Consider the following 22,590-nt stretch of genomic DNA (forward strand, 5'->3'; position numbering starts at 1 on the left):
TACAGTATCAGTAAGACATAAGTGACTGCAGAGCCTACTTTGTCCGCATGAGGGCAGCAGCGTCCCACATAGTTATTTTAACCACTTCCCTCCTCTCAGGTGAGTTACCTGATTTTGTTGGAGGCGAATGAAATGGACACTATCCGACTTTTCTCTCGCCTTGTATGATGAATGTACACGAGCTGGTCGCAGTGTTTGAATTGACACTAGAGTAAGGCGGAAGGTGCAGCTTGCGCGCATTTGACGGTTGCGTCAGTTTTACGCACAGACGAACCACAGAAAGAGAGGGGGAGAGAGTTGGAGAGAGGAGAGCGAGTGAGGAGGAAATCTGAGGGCAGCTGGATGGTATAAATGTTGCCGGAAACTATTGGATGCCGACGCTTTAATGAAACGGGCACCTGCACCCTGGGAACATGTCGTGACCATTTTGATACCTGTGGGCTACGTGGCAACATTTCTGCACCTTCGCACCGATCTGCCCTGATAGCAAGGTACAAACATTTCTTCGCACCACTTTACACACCTTTGAGCTTGTATTTACTGATCAAATCAGAAGTATTGTGTTAAAGCCAGGAGAGTAGTTCGTAGTTCGTACATGGGTTTAAGAGCATGTGCGCTTCTTGGGGCTATTGAGGCTGGTGGCCAACTTCGAGTTCCAAAATAACAATTGACATGGTTTGTTTTGTTTGCTCTTGCTGTTTTTAAATTGAAACAGAATCTCATTTAACAAGCGAATTATTTGTACTGTACACTTGCTGACCACTTTATGAGAAATGTCTGATACTGAGAGGTTTCTAATGTGTTGACTTTCTTGCTCCAAATCAAGTGGTCGGTCTCCACTTTATTTTTTTGTGCCCCAGTTTAGCTGTTTTGATGCAAATGTTGAACTTTCCAAGGGTGGGGAACTTAATTACCTGATTTTGTTATTTCTAAGTTCATTATTTATTTTTTTAAATATATCTATGATAATGTTTCCATCCAGTTGTACGGTTTGGCTGTGGCCACTCTTCATTTCATAAAAATTGCATTGAAAAAAAATCCTGATTTACTGGGTCGAGTCATACTATGTCAATAAAATGGGTTGTGCGCATTGTTTAAAAAAACAAATGTATATTTTTTTACAAATTTTGACAACTAATGTTAAGCACGCTATGTGGTGAAAGTTAAAAAACAAAAACATCTTAAAAATTATAGACTGCCTGTAATTGAATAGGGCCAGAGAGTTAACCAAACTACAGTATTGGCAACATCTCACTACAATCACAATAGTAGATCTGAATAACTTATAGATAGTATCAATCAAAACTGAGCATAATAAACTTTATAAAGGCAAGATTTTCTTTGCACAACTCTTAGCATAATTGGATTACAAGGGATTGCAATTTTGTACATAACATCTAAGTTTCTTAATCTACGGTCAAAAGAGATATTATTCTCCCTGTAAATTGATATCGATCTATACACAAGGTTCACCAACAATATGAAGTCAGCGCTGACCTTTCGAATCACATTTTTGCCTTGTGAAATGATTATTTCCTTTGTTGCATAACTGATGAGTTCTCATTGAAGTTGGCTAGTGATCCCGAAAAGCACTTAGAGGGTTCTTCATTTATGCCGTAAACAAAGACATTCTTTATCATTTTGTCCTTCATGCGTCCTTTCTTAGTTATGCGATCTGTGCACATTGCTTCACCCTTCCTTAATCTTCTCCGTCTTTGCCACTAAGAACCTTTTATTTGCTGTTTCCTCATTAAACAGCGATATATTGACGATAATGGGTCTAAAGGTCATTGTCGGTCTTTTCACCCAAACCCCCCAATGGTGCCCTGTTTAATTCACCACTCATCATCATCATATCTTGTCGCGCCAGTACTGGATCCATTGCTTGGCAGCATCACTAGTGTCTAAGAGGTCTTGATCTGTGCAGGTGGGCCCCAGTTCACAATCCCGAAGAATGTGCTCCATTGTTTGTATTGGGTGGCCACACGGACATTCACTGCTGAGTGAGAGTCCCCATTTACACGTGTTGTTCCCAGTCTTGCCTAATCTGGTTCTTGCTCTATTTAATGTCACCCAGTTCTTTCTTGAGAGGTCTGTTCCACTTGGAAGATGTTCGTTTGGGCTTTGGATTGCACCATTTAGTGCAGAGCTGTCCCATTCTCTCCATTTTTCGAGCCTGTGGTTTGTTGACTGCTCAGGATCTAAACTTTGGACAGTCATAAAGCTCTTTCTGGACTTCAGTCTTCTTATTGAGTCACTATGACCATAGAGGGGGTGTCTTTAATTCACCACTTTAATTTTGTCATTGAGAGGTACATAAAACAAAATAGCAGTTCGTTGAATATCCAAGTCAAGTTTTTTATCATCTCAATTTCTTCAAGAAAATTTGACTTTTCGATACATGTCATCCAGGTTTCTGACCTCACCTCAGTAACAGAATCAGCTCTTATCAAAGTGTTTCATGATGTAAGATGGGACACCGACTCAAGAAAGGTGTCTGTTCCATTTTTACTGGATCTCGGCTCAGAATAAATGGAACCCTCCTAAAATGGTTCATGCCCTTCTCAAAAGAAATGACTTGTGATGTGGGATTCCTCAAGGATCTGTCCCTGGACCTCCTTTTGTTCAGCGCGTACATGCTACCCTTGGGTCAAATTCCAAGACTATCACGGCTATGCAGATGACACACAAAGCTCTATGTCTCGGTGTCCCTAAATGACCATAGTTCATTTTAGGTGTTCTGTCACTGTCTAAAACAAATGTATAACTTGATGAACCAAAATTTCCTTCAACCCAAATAAAGCAAAACAAAGATATTTGTTTTTGGCAAGAAAGAAGAGGATTGCTCTTAGAGTCCCTGTCTTTAAAAATCTAAGAAAAAGACCAAGTCGAAAACATTGGTCCGTTGATAGAGTCGGATCTGACTTTGAGCAGTCATGTCAAATAAATTGCTGAAATAACCTTTGCCCAGCTTAAAACATCCAGAGTGAGGGGTTGCATGCTTCCAGCAGAACAGGATTGTCGCTTGCTGCTGCTGCTTCTGGGTCATTTGTGATGTTACTTGCTTTGGATTCAAGGAGAAGCTTATCCCTGTTTTTAATCTTCCTTGACAATTGTAATCGTCTTCCCCAAAAGAGCATCAAACAGCTGCAGCTGATTCAGAACAGTACAGCCTAGGTTCTGACCAGGAAAAAAACAACAAAAACGAAAACGTTCAGTACATATTACTTCAGTTCTAAAAGCGTTCCCCTGACTTCCAGAGCTATAGGATAGACTTGAAGACTATACTACTGATGTATATCTAGCTTGGGTAGGATCTAGCTTTCCATGATTCTGAAACGGATAAGTGATAATGACAATGGATGACTGAATGCTCTAGCAGCTCTTGTTGCATACCATTTGATCATGCAGGTGTACCCAGTGAAGTATAATCAAGTCAAGTCAAGTCAACAGTATTTATAGAGCACTTTCAAACAGCCATCGCTGTATACAAAGTGCTGTTCATGGAGCGATTTAACATACACAATAAACAGTAAGACGAATCGAATAGAATAGAATAGAAGGTAATCAAACATGAATAAATGTAGAAACTGCATGTAACATCGAGAAATGAGAAGAAATGTTCATGAAATCCCTGACTATCTCTTACTGATGAAAATGAGACTCCGACAGCAACTACAGTATTATTGTGTATTTTTTTTCTCTCAGTCTCCATGGTTACACATTTAAAAATTAGTTTTTTTTGTGGGATAAATAATGAGAAGTGAGAAGTGCAGGGTGACATTGAAAGGATTTAGTGTCTTGTGTGGCATTTTGTGTGGTGCTACACGATTGAGCAGATTTCAGGATTCATGGAAAAATTGCAGGGCAGATAATTATGGTACAACTGTTTAAGAGAAGTGGCTACCCTCTGCTGCTCTTTCCTGCGTCTGAATCACCAGTCGAATGAAAGATTCAGTCACATACTGTACCTAGAGAAGACCCATTGCAGCCCTTGTCCCCTCTTTTCTCTGATTCCTAACACATGTGCTAATCGGCATAATGAGGATCACAGATGACGTGCGGTGTCTGGGCCCGTCTCGTCGGGTTCCGAGCAGGGTTGCTTGATGCGCTGGCGGCTCTCGTTGTGCCAGTAGAATGCCACCTTCAATCTCGGCCAGTCTCCGTGACGGGCATTCAGAAGGACACAGCCTTGTACGAATGATGGATGGCGTTATGGAGTCATGCATGACTTAGGTCACCGATGTCAAACTTTTTTTTTTTTTTGTGACGGTCACATTCTAGCTACGGTTGCGGGTGGTTCGAATGTATATGACGGGGGTGGGGGGGGGGGGGTGTCATGGTACAGCAAAAATCATGGATCAGTACATGTCTTGTGGTATTGTTCAGAGCTTGGAAAACATTGGTTTATATTCCCCCTCCTGCCCCGACTGTATCCAGCGTCCTTATGTTTTATAGAAACAGGAACGTATTTGATGATATTTTAAAATTTAACCTCAAGATCTAAAAATGGGAATTAGCAATTTCTAAAATGAAAAAAAAACAGCACTTCTCAGATTGCAGGTTTCGTGGCATCCACTGTTGGTGGAATTTGTCACGTTTTCCGCATGGGGGACGCGCAGCTCACCTGTGATGATAAGCAATGTAGAAACCGAACGGATGGATAGTAACAATAACTTTATTCATCGGCTTTCAAGGACGCTTAAGCCGTGGTAGCAAAAATACGCAGAAGTTTATTGTCAAGTACCTTTTCTTTCTCTTTCTTGGGCTTTTAAATTCAGGATTTTTCGGCAACGCGTTTGATTGAAAAATGAATGTGTTGTGTGTAGCTCAGTGTTTTAAAATGCGACTGTGTTTTATATTCTTCCCGTATATGCACATACACTACTGCGTATGAACAAAACACTCACAGGCTGACACTGCAGACGTCAACTTGGGTGGATGAGTGTGGATTGGAGCCAATTTTTCCATCAGAGGATGAAGTGGGATGAATGCCACGGACAGTTTGGACGTTCCAAGCGGCCAGTGCTGAATTTTACACCAGCGCGACTTGTCTGAACTCGAGAGCTTTGCAACAAGTAGGGCATATGCAGAAGAAAATTACTAATATTATTGATGATTTCTCCGTTTGATCAGACTTAACAGCACCCATTTCTGTCTATGGATCCATTTTCGGCAGCACTTTGTATAATAAAAAAAGTATAAATGGAATTATCAGTCCCAGAGGATTTTCAGTCAGCTGTTTATATTTGTAGAGGGGGGAAAAAAGCATCACAGAAAAACAAGATCAGACGTGACACAAAATGAAAGCCATTTCAAATCGCAGCATTCTGGCTTCAAGAAAAAAATGAAACATTCATTCATTCATTCATTCATTCATCTTCCGAGCCGCTTGATCCTCACTCGGGTCGCGGGGGTGCTGGAGCCTATCTCAGCTGTCTTCGGGCAGTAGGCGGGGGGACACCCTGAATCGGTTGCCAGCCAATCGCAGGGCACACAGAAACAAACAACCATTCGCACTCACACTCACACCTAGGGACAATTTAGAGTGTTCAATCAGCCTGCCACGCATGTTTTTGGAATGTGGGAGGAAACCGGAGCACCCGGAGAAAACCCACGCAGGCCCGGGGAGAACATGCAAACTCCACACAGGGAGGCCGGAGCTGGAATCGAACCCGGTACCTCTGCACTGTGAAGCCGACGTGCTAACCACTGGACTACCGGGCCGCCAAATGAAACAAATTAAGAAAAAATATGTGCTAGTTGCTAGTCACAAAGCGTTATTTTGTTGTGACCAAGTAGATGGGGGGGGGGGGGGGGGGGATATGGAATCACTCAATTATGGGCGATCTACTACTGAGCCACACAAGGAATGTTTTCACTGTTTTTACTCGATGGCTCTGTGAGTTGTCATCTTGAGAAATGATTTCATCATTCCCAAATGTCCTTTTAGATGCAGAGAGTCTAAAATGTCAACGCAAACGTGGGCATTTATTGAAGATGTAATGACAGCCATTTTCCCCAGCTCCCTTTCATATCATCAATGACTGAGGAAATTTGCATGTTTTCTTCAGGTGGTCGTCTTCACAACGGGAACGGCACCAAACAAAAGTTCCCGCAACATCCCCTTGCCAAATGAAGATTTGTGGTTCATCAGTGAATATGACTTTGATCTCGGGAGAGATCTGAAAATGGCTGTACGCTGCTGACACTCTCTCCGTGCAATCTGATTGAGTTTGAGAGGTGGGCAAAACTGCCCCTAGATAAATTGCGCCAAGGTTGTGGCATCATATTCACAAAGACTTGACTGCCAAAGAATTGAGTAAAGGTTGTGAATACTTGGCAACATGTGACGTCTTGTTAGCTTGTCTTGTCTGGTTAGCACGTCGGCTTCACAGAGGTGCAAGGTTCGATTCCTGCTCCGGCCTTCCTGTGTGGAGTTTGAATGTTCTCCCTGTGCCAGTGTGGGTACTTTGGTTTCCTCCCACATTCCAAAAAAAATGTTTGGCAGGTTAATGGAACACTCTAAATTGTCCCTTGGTGTGAGTGTGTGAGCGCGGATGGTTATTCGTCTGTCTGTGCCCTGCGATTGGCTAGCAACCGCTTCAGGGTGTCCCCCACCTACTGCCCAAAGACAGCTGGGATAGGCTCCATCACCCACCGCAACCCTTGTGACGATAAGCGGATCAAAAAAATGGATGGATGGAAGAATCTGTTGAAAATGATGTGAAAAATATTTTTTTACATCATTACAGTGAGTTGTGTGTAGAATTTTGAGGAGGGGGGAATCAGTTATTCCATTTCAGGATAAGATAAGATATCCTTTATTTGTCCCACACTGGGGATGAGGCTGTAACATAAAAAAAAGTGAAACCCTGTAACTACTTTCTGGGTACTCTTTTTTTTTTTTTTTTTTAAATGAAAAAATAATATTCATTCATTCATCTTCCAAGCCGCTTGATTCTCACTAGGGTCGCGGGGGGTGCTGGAGCCTATCCCAGCTGTCTTCGGGCAGTAGGCGGGGGACACCCTGAATCGGTTGCCAGCCAATCGCAGGGCACACAGAAACGAACAACCATTCGCACTCACACTCATACCTAGGGACAATTTGGAGTGTTCAATCAGCCTGCCACGCATGTTTTTTGGAATGTGGGAGGAAACCGGAGCACCCGGAGAAAACCCCTGCAGGCCCGGGGAGAACATGCAAACTCCACACAGGGAGGCCGAAGCTGGAATCGAACCCGGTACCTCTGCACTGTGAAGCCGACGTGCTAACCACTGGACTACCGGGCCGCCGTAAAATAATATATATATATATATATATATATATATATATATAATATAGTATTTACGTTGGTTGGCTTTGGGAGGTATCGGAATTGCTTTAATGGTCAGAGTCACTTACGTGTGTTAAATATGCAAAAAAAAAAAATAACATCAGGAAGGTGCAAATTCACAGCACTGCAACCCCTTTTTTTGTTTTGTTAGCACTGTTACCGACATTATATTGGCATGACTTGTTTTGCGTGTGTGTATATTTCACTGACTTCCATTGTATTGGGGATGACTTGATGATGACACGAACTATTGCCCAAGTCTTTCCTCCTCCATAAAACACCATTTCTTTTTCAAGTGAATGATCTCTCGCTTTTCAAATTTCCCCGAGGACATGTCTGCATTTAAACAACACTCTCAGTTCCGTGCATTCTACTTGTAATTAGTTAACGCTGTTTCACATTCCCTGTCCTCCAATAAAACGTCCCCTGATTCCGGAGACTGTAGATGGAGATATTATGCCGCAAAGACAGTGTGTAGATGAATAACATTCATCTTCCGTGCGTGTTAACGGACTCATTGATGCCATAAAGTTCTCAAATTAGCGCCATAAAAAATGCAGAGTTGGAATTATGAGAAACAGATTAAGGAGGATCTCACCTTTTTCAGCAGTGCGTGCCTATTGACATGCAGTTAAGTGCTGTGAGCAATTTCCCGCCGGGGGGAGAATAGCAGTTTGGAGCGCACGGCGAACAATCCAGCTCTGCGGCGAATGATTATTTTCAAAACATTGCTTCCACGTTTGTGTGTGCATGTGTAAGCTTGGCCGTGTGACACCTGCCTGTCACTTGGAATTGTAGGCTTTATCTCGACTTGGCCAGAGGCAGAGTGATGCATCAGCTCATGGCAACTGTATGCCCTCTGATGGCTTCGTGTGAGCGCTGCCACCCCAAGATATACACACTTGAGTTCAGCGCAATGTGATTCTACCGTAGAAAGTAAAAGCTGCCAAAATATGGCTGACAAGGATGACTTCATACCTGCAAAAATGCAGATCATCATTGGTCTTTATTTCATTCGCTAAAAAGTGTGTTGACATGCAGCCTCCGTTCTCTATCCTGTGAGTCAACAGTTGCCTCGATCTATCTATTGATGTTGAGCCTTAGCGCATCATACTGTGAGATTTAAAAAAAAAAAAAAACAAGTGTAAAGACTTGTTGCTTGATTTGTCAACAGCATTTTAAGACGTGTTCAAATTTCAGATTGACCATGCCAAATTTGCCTTTCGTGACTCAGAATGGCTGTGTTGTACACTTTGCAGAGAAAGGACAGGGGAAGATGGCAGCAACAAGAAGTAAGACAGACACCAGCCAGGGAAATTATTCTAAACACAGGAATATGGCCAAGTTTAGCGATTTCAATCATTCCTCTGTAGTGAATGGATCATATATATATATATATATATATATATATATAATATATATACATATACATACTAGCTGGTTCGCCGCCCTCCGGGCAGCTCATCAGCTAGTTCCTGCGGAAGGCTGGTAAGGTGGGCCTTTGGCCCATAAAAGTGTTGTTGCTTGGTTCAACTTTTTGTTCATCTTCATTGCTTATCGCGAAAATAAAGAGATGTTTAGCTCTACTAAATAACTAACAATTTCATTGCAATGCTTGTGGGTAGACAACATTTTTTCGCTAAGATGCCCGCGCGATCGTAGTGAGCCACTGCCTGAGCGGCGCAGTGGCGACGCGCAGTGGCGACGCGCAGTGGCGACGCGCAGTGGCGACGCGCAGTGGCGACGCGCAGCGGCGCGGTGAAGTAGGTACGTTTTGAAAAGGGACAGACGGAAGGACAGACCGCGTGCGGGACGACGCGCAATATATATATAGATATAAGATATATATATCTTGGCATGATAAAATAGTGACCATGATCCACAATGGCCATGCCAACATAGCTCAGCATCCATTTTACCTCGTATTAAAATAAAATAATAAAAAACAACAACAACACTTAGACTTCAAGTAGAAAAAAAAAAAGTTGTCATCTGACCAAACAGTCAGCTTAGGTGCCCCGCTGCTCGTTGCCGAGCAACAATCGCATGCAGAGGCTGCGGCGGTAAAGAGGGCACACAGCTTTGGACCAGCCAGGGTGATTTTTGTAAAATTGGCTGGTGGCCCTGTTTAATGCCATCATGAATGGTTTAAATATTAGCCTGTGACTGTACTGAAATGCACACGAAAATCCTGATGTAGCTTTTTTGTAACAAAAGTGCCATTCCAGTTTATAGCTTGAATGAATCCTATTTGCTTGGGATGAAATATGAAAAAAAATCATTCAGATTATCCACTTGTTTGTGTCCCATTATTTACTTGAAAATTATGATTCTGATGATGATTCAATATTCAATATATTATAATATAATAATTATAATATTCAATATTATTCCAGTATCAGAAAAATACCCGTGAATGATGTGACTAAATGCGAATGTTGTGATCAAATGTGAATTAGTGCTGGAATTATATTTTACTAGATCTCTAACTATATTGATTGAGATCCCTATTAACTTGTCAGTCATTAGAATGAAAACGCTTATAGTCTTACCTTGACCTTATTTCATTTGTTCACAAAAGGACAATACGCCAATCAGTGTTTGGCTCTAGTCTCTTACTCCAAAATGAATCTATCTGGAAAGTGAAATAAAAGATGAACAGACTTAAAAAAAAAAAAAGGACAGCATCTGAGAATTTGGATGAAGACAAATGTAATTAAGTGTTCAACGCGCCACTCCTGCCTGGAGCTTCAAATCCGAATACCCCACCGGAAACACGGAACACACGCTTCGCAAAAGAGCGGTGTCGAAGAAATTGAAAATGTTAAACTCTCTATTTCAACAATGTATAAGATACAAAAAATGCAACATTAAGTGTTGAACAAATGTTAACATAACTGCATAGGAAGCAGTAAGATTGGAGCAACGTGGGTGTTATGGAAGCACGTGTCGAAAGCAGTCTTTGCTCAGGGCCCGTTTCCATGGAAACGAAGGCAGGATTAGAAGACTGGATTAGAAGGCCTCGGGTGTCACCTTAAATTTGGACACCGCCTGCGGTGGAGCCGTGTCGTAAATTACGTCAGGTGGCCGACAAATCCAGCCTTCGTAGGACCCTGGTTGACGATCTACCGATGAGTGGAGTCCCAGAGCTGCTTAAGACCACACGGCTGTAATTAGTTCGATCGGGTGAAGCTGCTGGGGTCCGTAACAGGTCAAACCGGGGCGGGGCTCGGCAGAAAAGGTTGTTAAAACGCTGCGCACCCTATTAGGGTGGACCTACGGAACGTTGCAAGAAAGCGAGTGCTGCTACTAGCCCAGATTATGAAGAAAATGGTTTGCCTTTTCACCCATGGAGGCAGTACCTCATCGCACAGCCGCCACAATAGATTTAGTGTCATGAAGTCATTCCCAACCTCTTTGCCACACCCAAGACCACATTAGTGTGCTGTAAGATATCATCAGGTTTGCCGTGGGAAAGTTTCCATCGTCAGTCGGCTGAAAAATGATCAATTGACAGCTATTGAATCTTTGTCCACTTGTCTGTCACGGATTCGATTTACAGGCAGAGTACTTCAAAGCTCTTCCAGTTGATTGTGTAAAGTACAGTCAATACTTTTTGCATTCAACTGTAAAGGCCCAGGTTTCAAATGTGTAAGTCCATCTGTGAGTAATTTCAATGGAAAAGTAATATTTTCTTCCCAATAGATAGAAAGATTGATGGCTTATTTTGATTCGAAATTTGATTTTTATATACTTTTGAATGACGTTTTTGTGATTGGCCTTCAATAATATTTGTATCACATCAAATATGTGCATTGTCATAATAAAGATTGTGAAAGTGGACCCGCGCATGTGTACAAGTACCTTTGCGGCGCATTTGGGCACTATATGTGCTGGATATGAGAAGCATATGTTGTTAGCTAATGCTAATCTGTGCTAACACCGCTAACCCTGCTAGGTTTTGTCTGGCAAAATAGTGCTTCCGTGTCCTGTGTTTCTGCCACTGCTTCAAAGCGGCAAATCTTCTTGACAAGTCACATGAGGGGACACTTTTCAGGTTTTCGATGTCATTATAACATTTCAAACAGTTCACTCAGACTTATTTGCAGAGTCATATTTTCAGAAATAAGCAGGTAGCAAAGAATTTATTTGGTTGTTCAACACTTGACGGGCGAACGGGCACTCCAGAAGCGCAAGTGTATACAAGCAATTAAAAAAGTTAAGTTTCCAAATTATCCCCTTTAAAAGTCTTGAAAGAGTGTCGAATTTCAAGCGAACGTCTTTATTAGCACCTCTTGTGATTTTTTTTTCTTTTTCTTGTACACATTTTATTGCAATGGCTGCCATAGAGACAGTCATCTCGGCCAACGTAATATATTTTGGCATCATCATTTTTTTTTCTTTTCTTTTTATCACCACCGTCCTCGACCTTCTGTTTCTTTTCTCTTTCATCATCTATCCTCCCGAGTGTTGTTTGCTCTTTTTAATTTAGTGTTGCCTCCCATCTATTCAAGGAAGAACGCTGCTCGGAAGCTGCTGAGCCACGTGGGGAGAATGTAGCCCAATGTCCCCACATGACCTTTTGTGGCTCGTGCCGCAGAGTCGGGCAATATAAAGCAGCACGGCAAGCTGTATTGTGACAGATTGGGACTGAGTGAGGGAAAGAACAAAAAAACACACACGCACACATAAAACAAGTGTTTACACTCCAAAAGGAGGTGAATCAAAGTTGTGAGTGAAGTGAGATTTTTTTTTTCCATGTCACTAGCTATAAACACCATTACCTGATGTAAAAGTAACACTGAAAAATATGATGAGGTCGTGCACACCACACGCATGATCGTCCTGACGCATACTACAGTTTTTGCAAAGTTTTGCGTTCCCTCGAAGAGATTGCAAGATAATGCAAAAAGGAACGTTTGTCTTAATGCCTGCTTGTGTGCTTCCGAGTCATCTTCCGGGTAAACGACAGCAACAAAGATGGAGTGTTTTCACCAGTGGGCGAGTTTAATTGAATTTTACTTTAAAATTAGCTTCATATACAAATACATAAAATATGTTATCGATCTTACGTACGGTTTCCAAAAAAATAAAGCGAACGACATCTGAAACGTACTGTTGTCCCCTCAAAAAATCACGTTTGAGGCAAATAGTACCCAAACTGACCTGGAAGTACATAAACGTGCATTAAAAAAAAAACAAAAAAACACGTCCTCTTGCTAAAAACAAACAAACAAACAAACAAACAAAAAACTTGCCCTTCTCTCGCAAACTTTGCAAAATAACAAAAAGTTGTTGTTTTTTTGTTGTTTTTTTTAACTTAATTTATTTTTCTTCCATGTCACCTTCGGGGCTCCATTGTGTTGGTCTGTACAGGGTGGACCCGATTTGACTCACTTGATGTACTCGATGAAAATTCAATCCTCAATAAAATAAAGAAAGAAATTATATTATTGTATTGCTGTGCGGATTAGAATAGGTCATAAAGTGTTTTCAAATGTTATGGATGCACCAACAACCTTGTATCGGTTATTGTATCCTATTGATTTTCACTCATATCTGATCACCGTTTACTTGAAGGAGCGTGCACACTAACACTAACACTAATCGGCATCTAAAATACCAGACGTGTTCGCATACCAAAAATAAAATCATGAGTTCTAATTGACGCTGTCAGACATCTTTTTTTACACAATTGTCTTTCGATGTATACTGTACCTACCTACACCTCATCAATCTGAGATATTCTATAGTTAATATTTTACTCTCTCATAATAATAATAATAATACATCACATTTGTAAGTGCCTTTCACAACACTCAAGGACACTGTACAGCCAAGACCAATAGTAAAACACAGATAAAATAATAAAGAAAGAAAGAAAGATTTAAGGCGGGTAGGCAAGTCTGAATATGTGGGTTTTGAGCTGGGTTTTGAATAAGGAAAGAGAGTCAATATTCCGAATGTTGGGAGGAAGTGAGTTCCAGAGTTTGGGGGCAGAGCGACTGAAGGCTCTGCACCCCATTGTACTGAGACGGGCAGAGGGTAGAAAAAGGTGGAGGGAGGATGAGGACCTGAGTGAGCGAGAGGGAATGGAGATTTGAAGAAGATCTGACAGATAGGGGGGCGCAAGGTTATGGATGGCTTTGAATGTATAGAGAAGTATTTTGAAGTTGATTCTAAGTTTGACAGGAAGCCAGTGGAGCTGTCGGAGGATGGGGGTGATATGATGCAAGGAGGGGGTTCTCGTGATGATCCGGCTGCTGAATTCTGAACAAGTTGAAGTTTATTGAGGAATTTTTGATCTCTTGTTCTACTCTCTCTAGTCCAGTTTTATGGTTGAACCGCTTCTTCTTTTCTTAGTCATTGATGGCACTTCAAGAAATACGTCCTGGTTGACTCCTTGAGGACTCGCATCACTTTTCACAATCTTTGATGTTGCAATATGACCTACTTTATTGTTTTGTCTGCTTGTTAAGAAAATGTATCTTTTATTTCACACCGTTCTCCTATTTGTCGATGAGAACAACTGTGAGCGTCTGCTCCTATTCCTCGGCATGAATGCATAAATGAAAGGAAAAGTGTGCCCAATGGCTAAGAAGGCTGTGTGTGTGTGTCTGTGACCTGTGACCCTGATTCTGCTGCGGATTAAAACCCGGACTGATTTGTCGTATTCCCAAATGAACAGATGGAGGCAGAACACTGTGGTCTGGTATAGTCTGTCATGTACAGTACATTAATGTCAACGCTTGGTTCAATGTGCAAGCAGAGGCTTTGTGTGCGAGACATCTGCCCACACGCATTCTCTTTAGCCTCGAGAAATAAATCCTCTGCTGTTTAAGGGCCCAATTGAAGCATTTGACAAATGTATCATATCTCTATTTTATAGTCAAAACCAACCATTAAAAAGAAAAAAGAACTGCTACTGATTACACGGAGAACTATTCAAATAACAAGGAACACTGTAGGATTGACAAATACAAATGGCCCATTTGTTATCTTGAGAGTTTCAGTTTGGATAGTACAGTATTTGCGTTTGGCAATGTTTACACTGCACGTGCTTCATCCACGGACACAAATTACCGCATTTTCCACACTATAAGGTGTATAAAGCATCCAATTTTCCAAAAAGCCGACAGTGCACCTTACAATTCGATGCACTTTAAGTTTGGTGTTACACAGTCCATTGATTTGTTTACCTGTTCGTGTTCGGATGTCATCTAGTGGTGATTATTGGCAAGACCCAATTGCAACTTAAAAGGGTTCTGCCCAACACTATTGCCCTATGCATTCGCCAATGCGCACTCAAACAGACAACTACTTTGTGAGCTCTGCACAGCCATTATCCAACGCAGATAATACCAAAAGCATAGTTAACTACTGACTAAAGGAAGGAAGAAGGAGACAAGCAAGCCTTTTAAGGACATTTAACCCCTTGCGGATGTGATTTTTGTTGAATCAATTGTTTTGTAATGACATTTGTATTGATACGTTTCATGTCCATGTTTGTGACCAATTCTGCATGGCTTTGCTCTATATAAATAAAGCTGTGTTGTATGGTACTGTATTGTATTCCCTTTAGCGTTGCTCCATCTAGTGGATGCATAGTGCAACCGCAGCCATTATTGTAGCTTCTATTCTATGCGCCTTATAATGATATATGAAACAGTTTTGCAATAGGCCATTCATTGAAGGTGCACCTTATAGTGCGGAAAATATGGTACACTATTTGTAATTTGGTGACTTTGTGATGAAGAGCTTCCTCCACGAGTGAAAAACAATTCATGCATTTATTGTCTTTTCGATGACACAGTCTAGGCTAGTAGTGACCCTACTCGACATTGCGAAAAAGTGTGCTTTAATTCTTGATCTTTTGTGGTTTTGTGATGAAAGCATGAGCTAGACTGCTGCAAATGTTTGAGTGTAGAAAGAAAAACCTACTGGTCTGTCTAAAGCGAGCTGGGATTCCCACAAACGTGACACTAATGATGGTCAGATGGACATCTTCTATATTTGGTTTGGTTTGCAACGTTTATGCAGCATAACATTAAAAAAAAACATCGAAAAATGTAGTTGGAGGACAATTGGTGGGGTTCATAATTCAAAAGCAATTCATAATTTCAAAGGCGCCTTGACAACATCGGCCTCCTCTTCTCGCTTTGCACACACAAATAAATGTCAGAATGACAAATGGCGTCGTTCCTCATTAGTTTAAGTTGACATGCGGTGAACAAGATTGCAATCACATTAGAAGATTCTCGATTTATATCTCGGCTTTGATCAGTGTGCAGTTTGCGAGTTCTTCTGTTTTCCCGACCATGTTTAAAAAAAACAAAAAACGTGCACGTTAACAGGAGACTCTAACTTGGTCATTTCGGAGCAAATTTGGATGTACCATATTTGTGTTCTGCTGCTAGACGATTTCTGACTCTGTTAGTTCGTTACATGGTTTGCCTGCCTTGATGGTGATGGATGAAACCGGAGGTGATCGGATGACGCACACTGGCGGTTGCAGGTCAGGCGGTTTGTGTCGAAAGAAGAAGGAAAGATGTAATCGCTGCGAACAAACTATTTCCTGTTTTTTGATTGGATCGGACAGTAAGTTGGAGTCACTCAATTTGGAAAGGGAGCAATTTAATTCACTTGAATGGAGTGGAGCGCTCTGTCGCTTCCCATCGGATCTCTTTCATCAGTTGTTACAGGGCGATCCAACCTGGATGAGGAGAATTACGTCAGGAAGATGAACTGCTCCGCGTCCAATTGAAACAAGCAGTGGCGAGGTTTCAAAACCATTACTGGAGTATGCCTTTGGAAGTTGGTGTCAGTGATGTCAGCGGGGCTGTCTCCGTGGCGACGGACAGAGTGGATCGGAGGCTCAACCTCGAGGGCATGGTGTTGCCTCTTGGTGGCACAGGCAGCAAATGTTCGATTTCCATCTAGAGAAGCAATGCAACGAAGCGAGAGGATGTCATTTTGTTTTGATGTTGTGTACCTCGCCATGGAGACTGTTTTGAAGATCTCACTTTTTCATTTCTGGTGGCTTAACACGTCCTCCCCTCAATTTTATGGCTCAGTTATTTATTTGATATTCTCTCTTTGTGTTGCCATCCTGACTATGTTGTAGAAATCATCCAAGTGTATAAAGAAGTCTTCCCAATAGAGTGGAAGCGGACAATTCCGCATGAAGAGCTGTGAATTAGTGTATTTTCCGCACTATAAGGCGCTTGGGAATAAAAGCCGCACTTTCAATAAATGGCCTATTTTAAAATTGCTGTCATATATAGGGTGCACGGCATTATAAGGCGCATAGAATAGAAGCTACAATAGTGGCTGCGGTTCATGCCACATCCACCAGATGGAGCTACGCTAAAGGAATACAATACAATACAGCTTTATTTATATTGCTCTTCCACAACCACTGCAGCTGTAACAAACAGAACATTTACAATACTGCGTCCAAGAAATCTGAATATTGGTCCATACATAAAACACATTGGATTATAAAGCACATGGGATGATAAATCGCACTGTCGGCTTTTGAGAAAATTGAATGCTTTTAGGTGCGTCACATAGGGTGGAAAATACGGTACATTTATTCACTCAGACCTGCACATTTTACAGACATTAATATGCTCCTGCCTACCTAACTCATTGGGCTATTCTTTCAAAACCATGATTGACTAATCCCAAAACAATGTTGATTTTGTTCATTATCTCCTGTATTTTTTTCGAAACATTTTTTCTCAAAAATAAATAAATAGAATTCCTATAATGAACAGCTTGAATTGAATTGACCAAAATCATCTGATCCCAACGCAATGCATTTGCGCAGGTTGGTCTCATAAAAAATGACTTCCCTGCCATGTTCTTTGCTTGCTATGGTGTAAAAATTATGGATATAATTGACATTGGCTGCGATCCTCAATCCCCCCGCCTATCACGTAGCTCTGCCACTGATTGGTTAGTTGAATTTGTAAATGAATCAATGGGTTGCTCTCTCCAAATTGTGGGCTGGTCTCGACGGGTAAAATGGAGGAAAATAATCATTAAATAGCATCATATCGGTACCACTGGGCATCTGCTCTGTATGCCTGATTGGCCCTGATCCCAACTTGACCATAGGCCAACATTGTCATATGCCCACTCGGCCATTGAGAATGAAATGCGATGTCCCACAGACGCATGCTCAAGAAATTCCTTCAGAGTTTGATATGAATATAAATGAATTTCATCTACACAAAGTCAGCCTAAAAGTTTCATTATTCTTTAATGTATGAGATAAAATTGCATGGATGACTTTTACTCCATGTTCTTCTCGTTGTCATTTTTGCACTGCAATAACCTTCATGATTTGTGTGAAGAGCTAACTGGTGGTTGTGTAATCATGGAGCAGACGGTTAATTATATTGGGGAAACGAATGATGATCAACATGAAGAGAATCCTCATGAGGAGGATGTTTCTCTCTCTCTCTCCCCCATCAGGCTTATGCTGTCTACAGGGAACAAACTGCCCAGCCTCTGCCAAAATTTGATCAAGTAGCGCATTCCGTCAGGTTGTTGCTATTCAGCATGTCACATTATTAGTTACACAAGTTTGGCTTATTCCTTTATATAATATTATAGTATTAGTTTTTTTTTTTTTTTTTTGTATTTTCCGAAATGGTTTTCAGAGTTGCTCCAGGATCTTTCGCCCTCCGGTGGTATTTCAGTGTTTACCCTGGTCACAGTCAACCTGTGGCAGAAAGTTGGAAAAGGGTCACTCAGAAAGCAGATGGCGAATGTCCTGTCATGCTTCTCTTCCACTTGGGCCTGTCAATGTGGAAGCAATCGAGATGATGGTGACAAGGTTCCATCTCATGTTCGAAAATACCTTTTGGAATGATGTGGGCGCCGTTGGTAGCAGACGCTATGCAGCTGCTTGCGGCAATCTTTAGCAGACCGAGTCATGCCAATATCCTCATAACACAAATCTCCCAAAGCACACCAGTGCGATCATGCTTTGAACTGGTGAATTATGTAACGCAAGTCAACACAAGTGGGGTTTTTTTTCTTTCTTTCTTTCTACTCACTGTAGATGATGAAAAGTCCTGATAAAAGATTAAATCAAGTGGTTCATATCAAATGAGAAGATGTAGTGATGCTATTGGGTGATGACAGGATGAAGCGTAAAGAAAGGAAAAAAACGTTCTCATTAGTGCTCTCAGTGAGGCCTTTTCTTCCTGTGGGTGGAGGTGAATGCGTATGTTTGCCTGGCAACCAGACTCGCTCACCACTTCATTTTGCTGCTTTTTATTTTTTTTGTCTTTTAACTTGATGTGTTGTGTAATGTCATTCTAGAGAAGAAGCCAGAAGCTTCTTGTATGATTTGACTTTTTTTGCTTCGTGGGGATGGCTCGCTGTTTTCTAGTTGAATTCAAAGGGGGCAACATATGTACCGGTACTCTGGTCTGGCGATAAAGTCCGGCACTGACTTCTTTTTGCATTGAAATCCACAAAGCTCAAGCTGAACAAAGTCAAGAAGTGAACGTTTCTAGAAAGTCTCAGGAGAGTCATGAACTTCAATTCCGGATGTGGATTGTAGCAAACAGAAAGGAGTAATAAGGTCATAGTAGCAATTATCACGTTTGGGATCGACGTATTGTGTTGAAAGTACAAGAGTGCCATGGTGAGGATGTATATAATCCCGATACAAACCAAAAGTTGTAAAAATATCACGGTTAAGGGTAAAGTATGAGCCTTAATGGAGACTTCTTCTTACTTTTTCTTTTCTGATTGATATAAAAATGATTTAGTAGATATAAATGCATAACGGGGTAGGACTAGATAAGTTTTTTACTTCATCCTACTCCCTTGAACATAATAACTGTGTTGAATGAAGACTGATTTCTTTCTTTTTACTTTTTTATCTACCTTATTTTCTGTCAAATTATTACTGTATATGTTTTATGTTCAATAAACAAACAAACAAACGAAAGCAGCCATCATGATGAACCACCGTAAACGAGTTAATACATTAAAAAAAATAAACATTCACCCAGGTGGACCAAACACCTGGATCTTTCTCAAGCCCCTTTGCTTTTTCACTTTGCAGAGACGCTCCAGCTTTGTGTTGTGAGAAGTGAAATGTAAACCTATTTGACCTTTTTGTTCCACAACACTTCTCATGAGTATGCTCCACTTCCTATTTGGAGAGGAGATCTGCCGCCATGAGTCAGATGCTGACTTGGCCTCTCAAAGATGTCTGTGCACGATTTCTTGGAGACACAATTCTTGTTATATTTGGGTGACACGGAACTGTTTTGATTTAAATTTTGATAAGGAAGCTGTGTTCGTGAACTTTGTGTTGTGTTCTTTTGGTCACTGATCATTTTCATCGTTTTTCTTCATCACATCCGTTGGTTTCTGGAGGAAAAATACATTGAGACAATGAGTCCACAGAATGGGCAAGTCCACCAGTAATCTATAAATCGGGGCTTAATGCTGGCAATTCCAATAATTGTTTTTTAACATCTTTTTTTCATTCTTGTGCAGCCATTCAGCCAGAAGCTCCCGCTGTTAAATTTAGTCCCGCAAAAGTTCATGGGCACCTCAAAATAGGTCGACCTCTTTTCTAAATCTCCAAGCTTCTTTTTGTGAATATAAGTGTGTGTACTTTGCCTTTTCAGGGTTGCTTGCTTCCTATTCACAAAGACCTCTTTCATGTAATCGTGCGGTTTCCAGAAAACGGCTACATACTGCATGAGGATCAGGGGGAGGGCTGATGGCAAAAGGAAGCACTCTTAAGAGATCATTATCAGCCTGAAAATGTTACTGTTTTACTTTTGGTCATCTAAATACGCTTCACTGTGAGAAAGAAAAGGAACTGTTTGGGACTGTCAGAAACAATGTAGAATGTAAGACTATGCTGTCATTTGTGCAAAAATGTTTTATCCAAATTTTATTTGGACAATTGGCGTTTTTATGTATTTATACAAATGCCAATTATGTTTAAAAAGATGGAAGGATGCATTTTTAATGGTTGTCTGAAAATCTTTGAACGGGTCGAGATTCCACTGAGTCAAACTATTTTTTTGTCCAACAATTATGATGTTGGACAACCATATGCGCTCACAGAGGAAAAGCAGGATTGGTGCTTTTTTTTCCCCCTCAAGCTTTCGACACTCATCTGCACCTGCCTCGTCCGCTCTGTACCATTTTCAACATTTGATAGCTTGTAACGTCTGTCTTGTTAAAGGCAAAACATTGCGCGAAGTACAGCATCAAACAACCACATTTGGTCTGCACAGCATTGGCACAAGTTGCAATTTCAGAAATGCCGTTTGACGTGGAGGCGGAAGCGGCGGTTGTCAGTGATTCAACACGCGGTGAGGAAAGCGATGTGAAAAACAACACTCAAACTCAAGTTTCAAGATGAATGCACGATTCAAAAACCTGCAAGTCCCTCATACATAAGAAACATAACAACACCATCCATCTATCTATTTTCTACTGCTTATCTGGGGTCAGGTTGCGAGGGTGACCCTCCGCCCAGCCACTTCTTTCAGCTCTTCACGGGGAATCCCGAGGCGTTCCCAGGCCAGCTGGAAGACATAGTCCCTCTAGTGTATCCTGGGTTGTCCCCGGCGCCTCCTGCCGGTGGTACATGCCCGGAACACCTCAACAGAAAGGCGTTCAGGAGACATCCTAATCAGATGCCCGAGCCACCTCATCTGGCTCCTCCAGACATGGAGGAGAACCGGCTAGACTCTGAGCCCCTCCCGGGTGACCGAGCTTCTCACCTTAACAACACATTGAACTGAAAAAAACCCCTGAATATGTTATTTCACCGATTTCAAGAAGAATGTTAACTGGCACCCGCATCCGTCTTTTCATTTTGAATTGTCGTCGTATCTTTCACGTGATGTTAAACAACAGCAAGGAGTGAGCGTTTGGTTTTCCGGTGTCACTTGTTCTGAATGCTCCATCAAAGCAAAATATTTTGCGCTGGGGGAGAAAGTCGCTGAATCTGTTTTGAACACGGCTCAGCTGAATGTGGCAAATATCTCAAGTGGCACGTACCCAACAAGCAAACAACGGTTCATACGTTGCCTTAGGAACCGCATCCACGGGGGGCGTAATCAGCAGTGTAGGATGTCTGAAGGTCATTTGTGTTTGTGAAATTGGAATCCATTTGCATCCAGCGGAACCACGCCCATCGTCCTTTCGTGCAGCCTTCAAATCTGTCATGGGATGTTTTGCCACCTCGTTTTCCGACATTTTTCTTTCTTATATATACTGTGACACGCCATTTAAAAACCATGTCTCTGTGTTTTCTTGCAGTTTGGGCCTCAACGAGGGACCTTCTCCAAAGCTCTTGCGTGCATCTACTCTTCTGACTCAGAGTATATTCCTCCAGGCGATGGAGACGTTGCTTAATTAAGGCAGGAATAGCTTTTGCTTTTGCTCTTGTGAAGTTTTCATTTTAGGCCCTGCATCGTTTACCCTCCTTAATTCTTTTTTAAAGATTTTTATGGGATGAGTTGTTCACCCTGAAGAATATGTCCAAGTCCAAATAAGCTCCTCGCAGGACACACTGAGGGAAGGACACAGCCAGGGAAAAGGTGGGGAAAAAAAAGTTGTGAAGAGCAGATGGCTTTGCTGTTTGCAAACCAACAGCCGAATGAATAAAACATTTAAATAAGGGGAGACGTGACATCTGGAAGAAGGGTGAGTGCTACGCCTTTTTTTTTTTTTACCTCCACATTCATCCTCCTATCCTACACTCCCTCTCCTGGATGCCAACGTGCAACCTTTGTCAAACTTAAAATGTCATGTTTAGTAATCGACTATATTTTCCGCACTAGTTGCACTTAAAAGCATTCTGGAGCCCCCAAGAAACATCTTTGTTGTTTGGTGGTGTGGCGTTACATTTTTTGAATGCAAAAGGTTGGGACACACTGTTGATGAACACAATTATGAGCAAAACCTCATGATTGGTTAGCAAGATAATGCTTAAACAAGTTCGCTATTCAGAAAGGTGTAACTAAAATGACAGCTAGCTCCCAATATTTAGCTAAAAAAGCTTTATTTAAATGACACCATGACTACATTTAGCAGGATTATTTCAATATTCAAAAGTTGTATCATTAATTGAAGGACAACTCGAAAACATCAGTCCTCTTGAATTGGTGCCAAATGGCACCACGATGCACCAGATGCTAAACATGGGTGCGTTACCGCCACCTACAGTAATAGTGGCGCAGTATTTTCTGGA

General features: G+C 41.5%; 1 protein-coding gene across 1 annotated transcript in view; it reads left to right on the top strand.

Annotated features, from left to right (window-relative positions):
- The window catches only part of LOC127591403 (kelch domain-containing protein 8B-like), a 74,228-nt gene continuing 51,638 nt past the window's right edge, over nucleotides 1–22,590 (top strand). The window contains exons 1-2 of the mRNA XM_052051549.1: nucleotides 1–491; nucleotides 21,657–22,043. The gene's annotated coding sequence lies outside the window, so the exon portion shown is untranslated. The remainder of the gene's footprint in view (nucleotides 492–21,656; nucleotides 22,044–22,590) is intronic.

The sequence above is a fragment of the Hippocampus zosterae genome, chromosome 2, assembly GCF_025434085.1.
Source record: "Hippocampus zosterae strain Florida chromosome 2, ASM2543408v3, whole genome shotgun sequence".
Taxonomy (NCBI): Eukaryota; Metazoa; Chordata; class Actinopteri; order Syngnathiformes; family Syngnathidae; genus Hippocampus; species Hippocampus zosterae.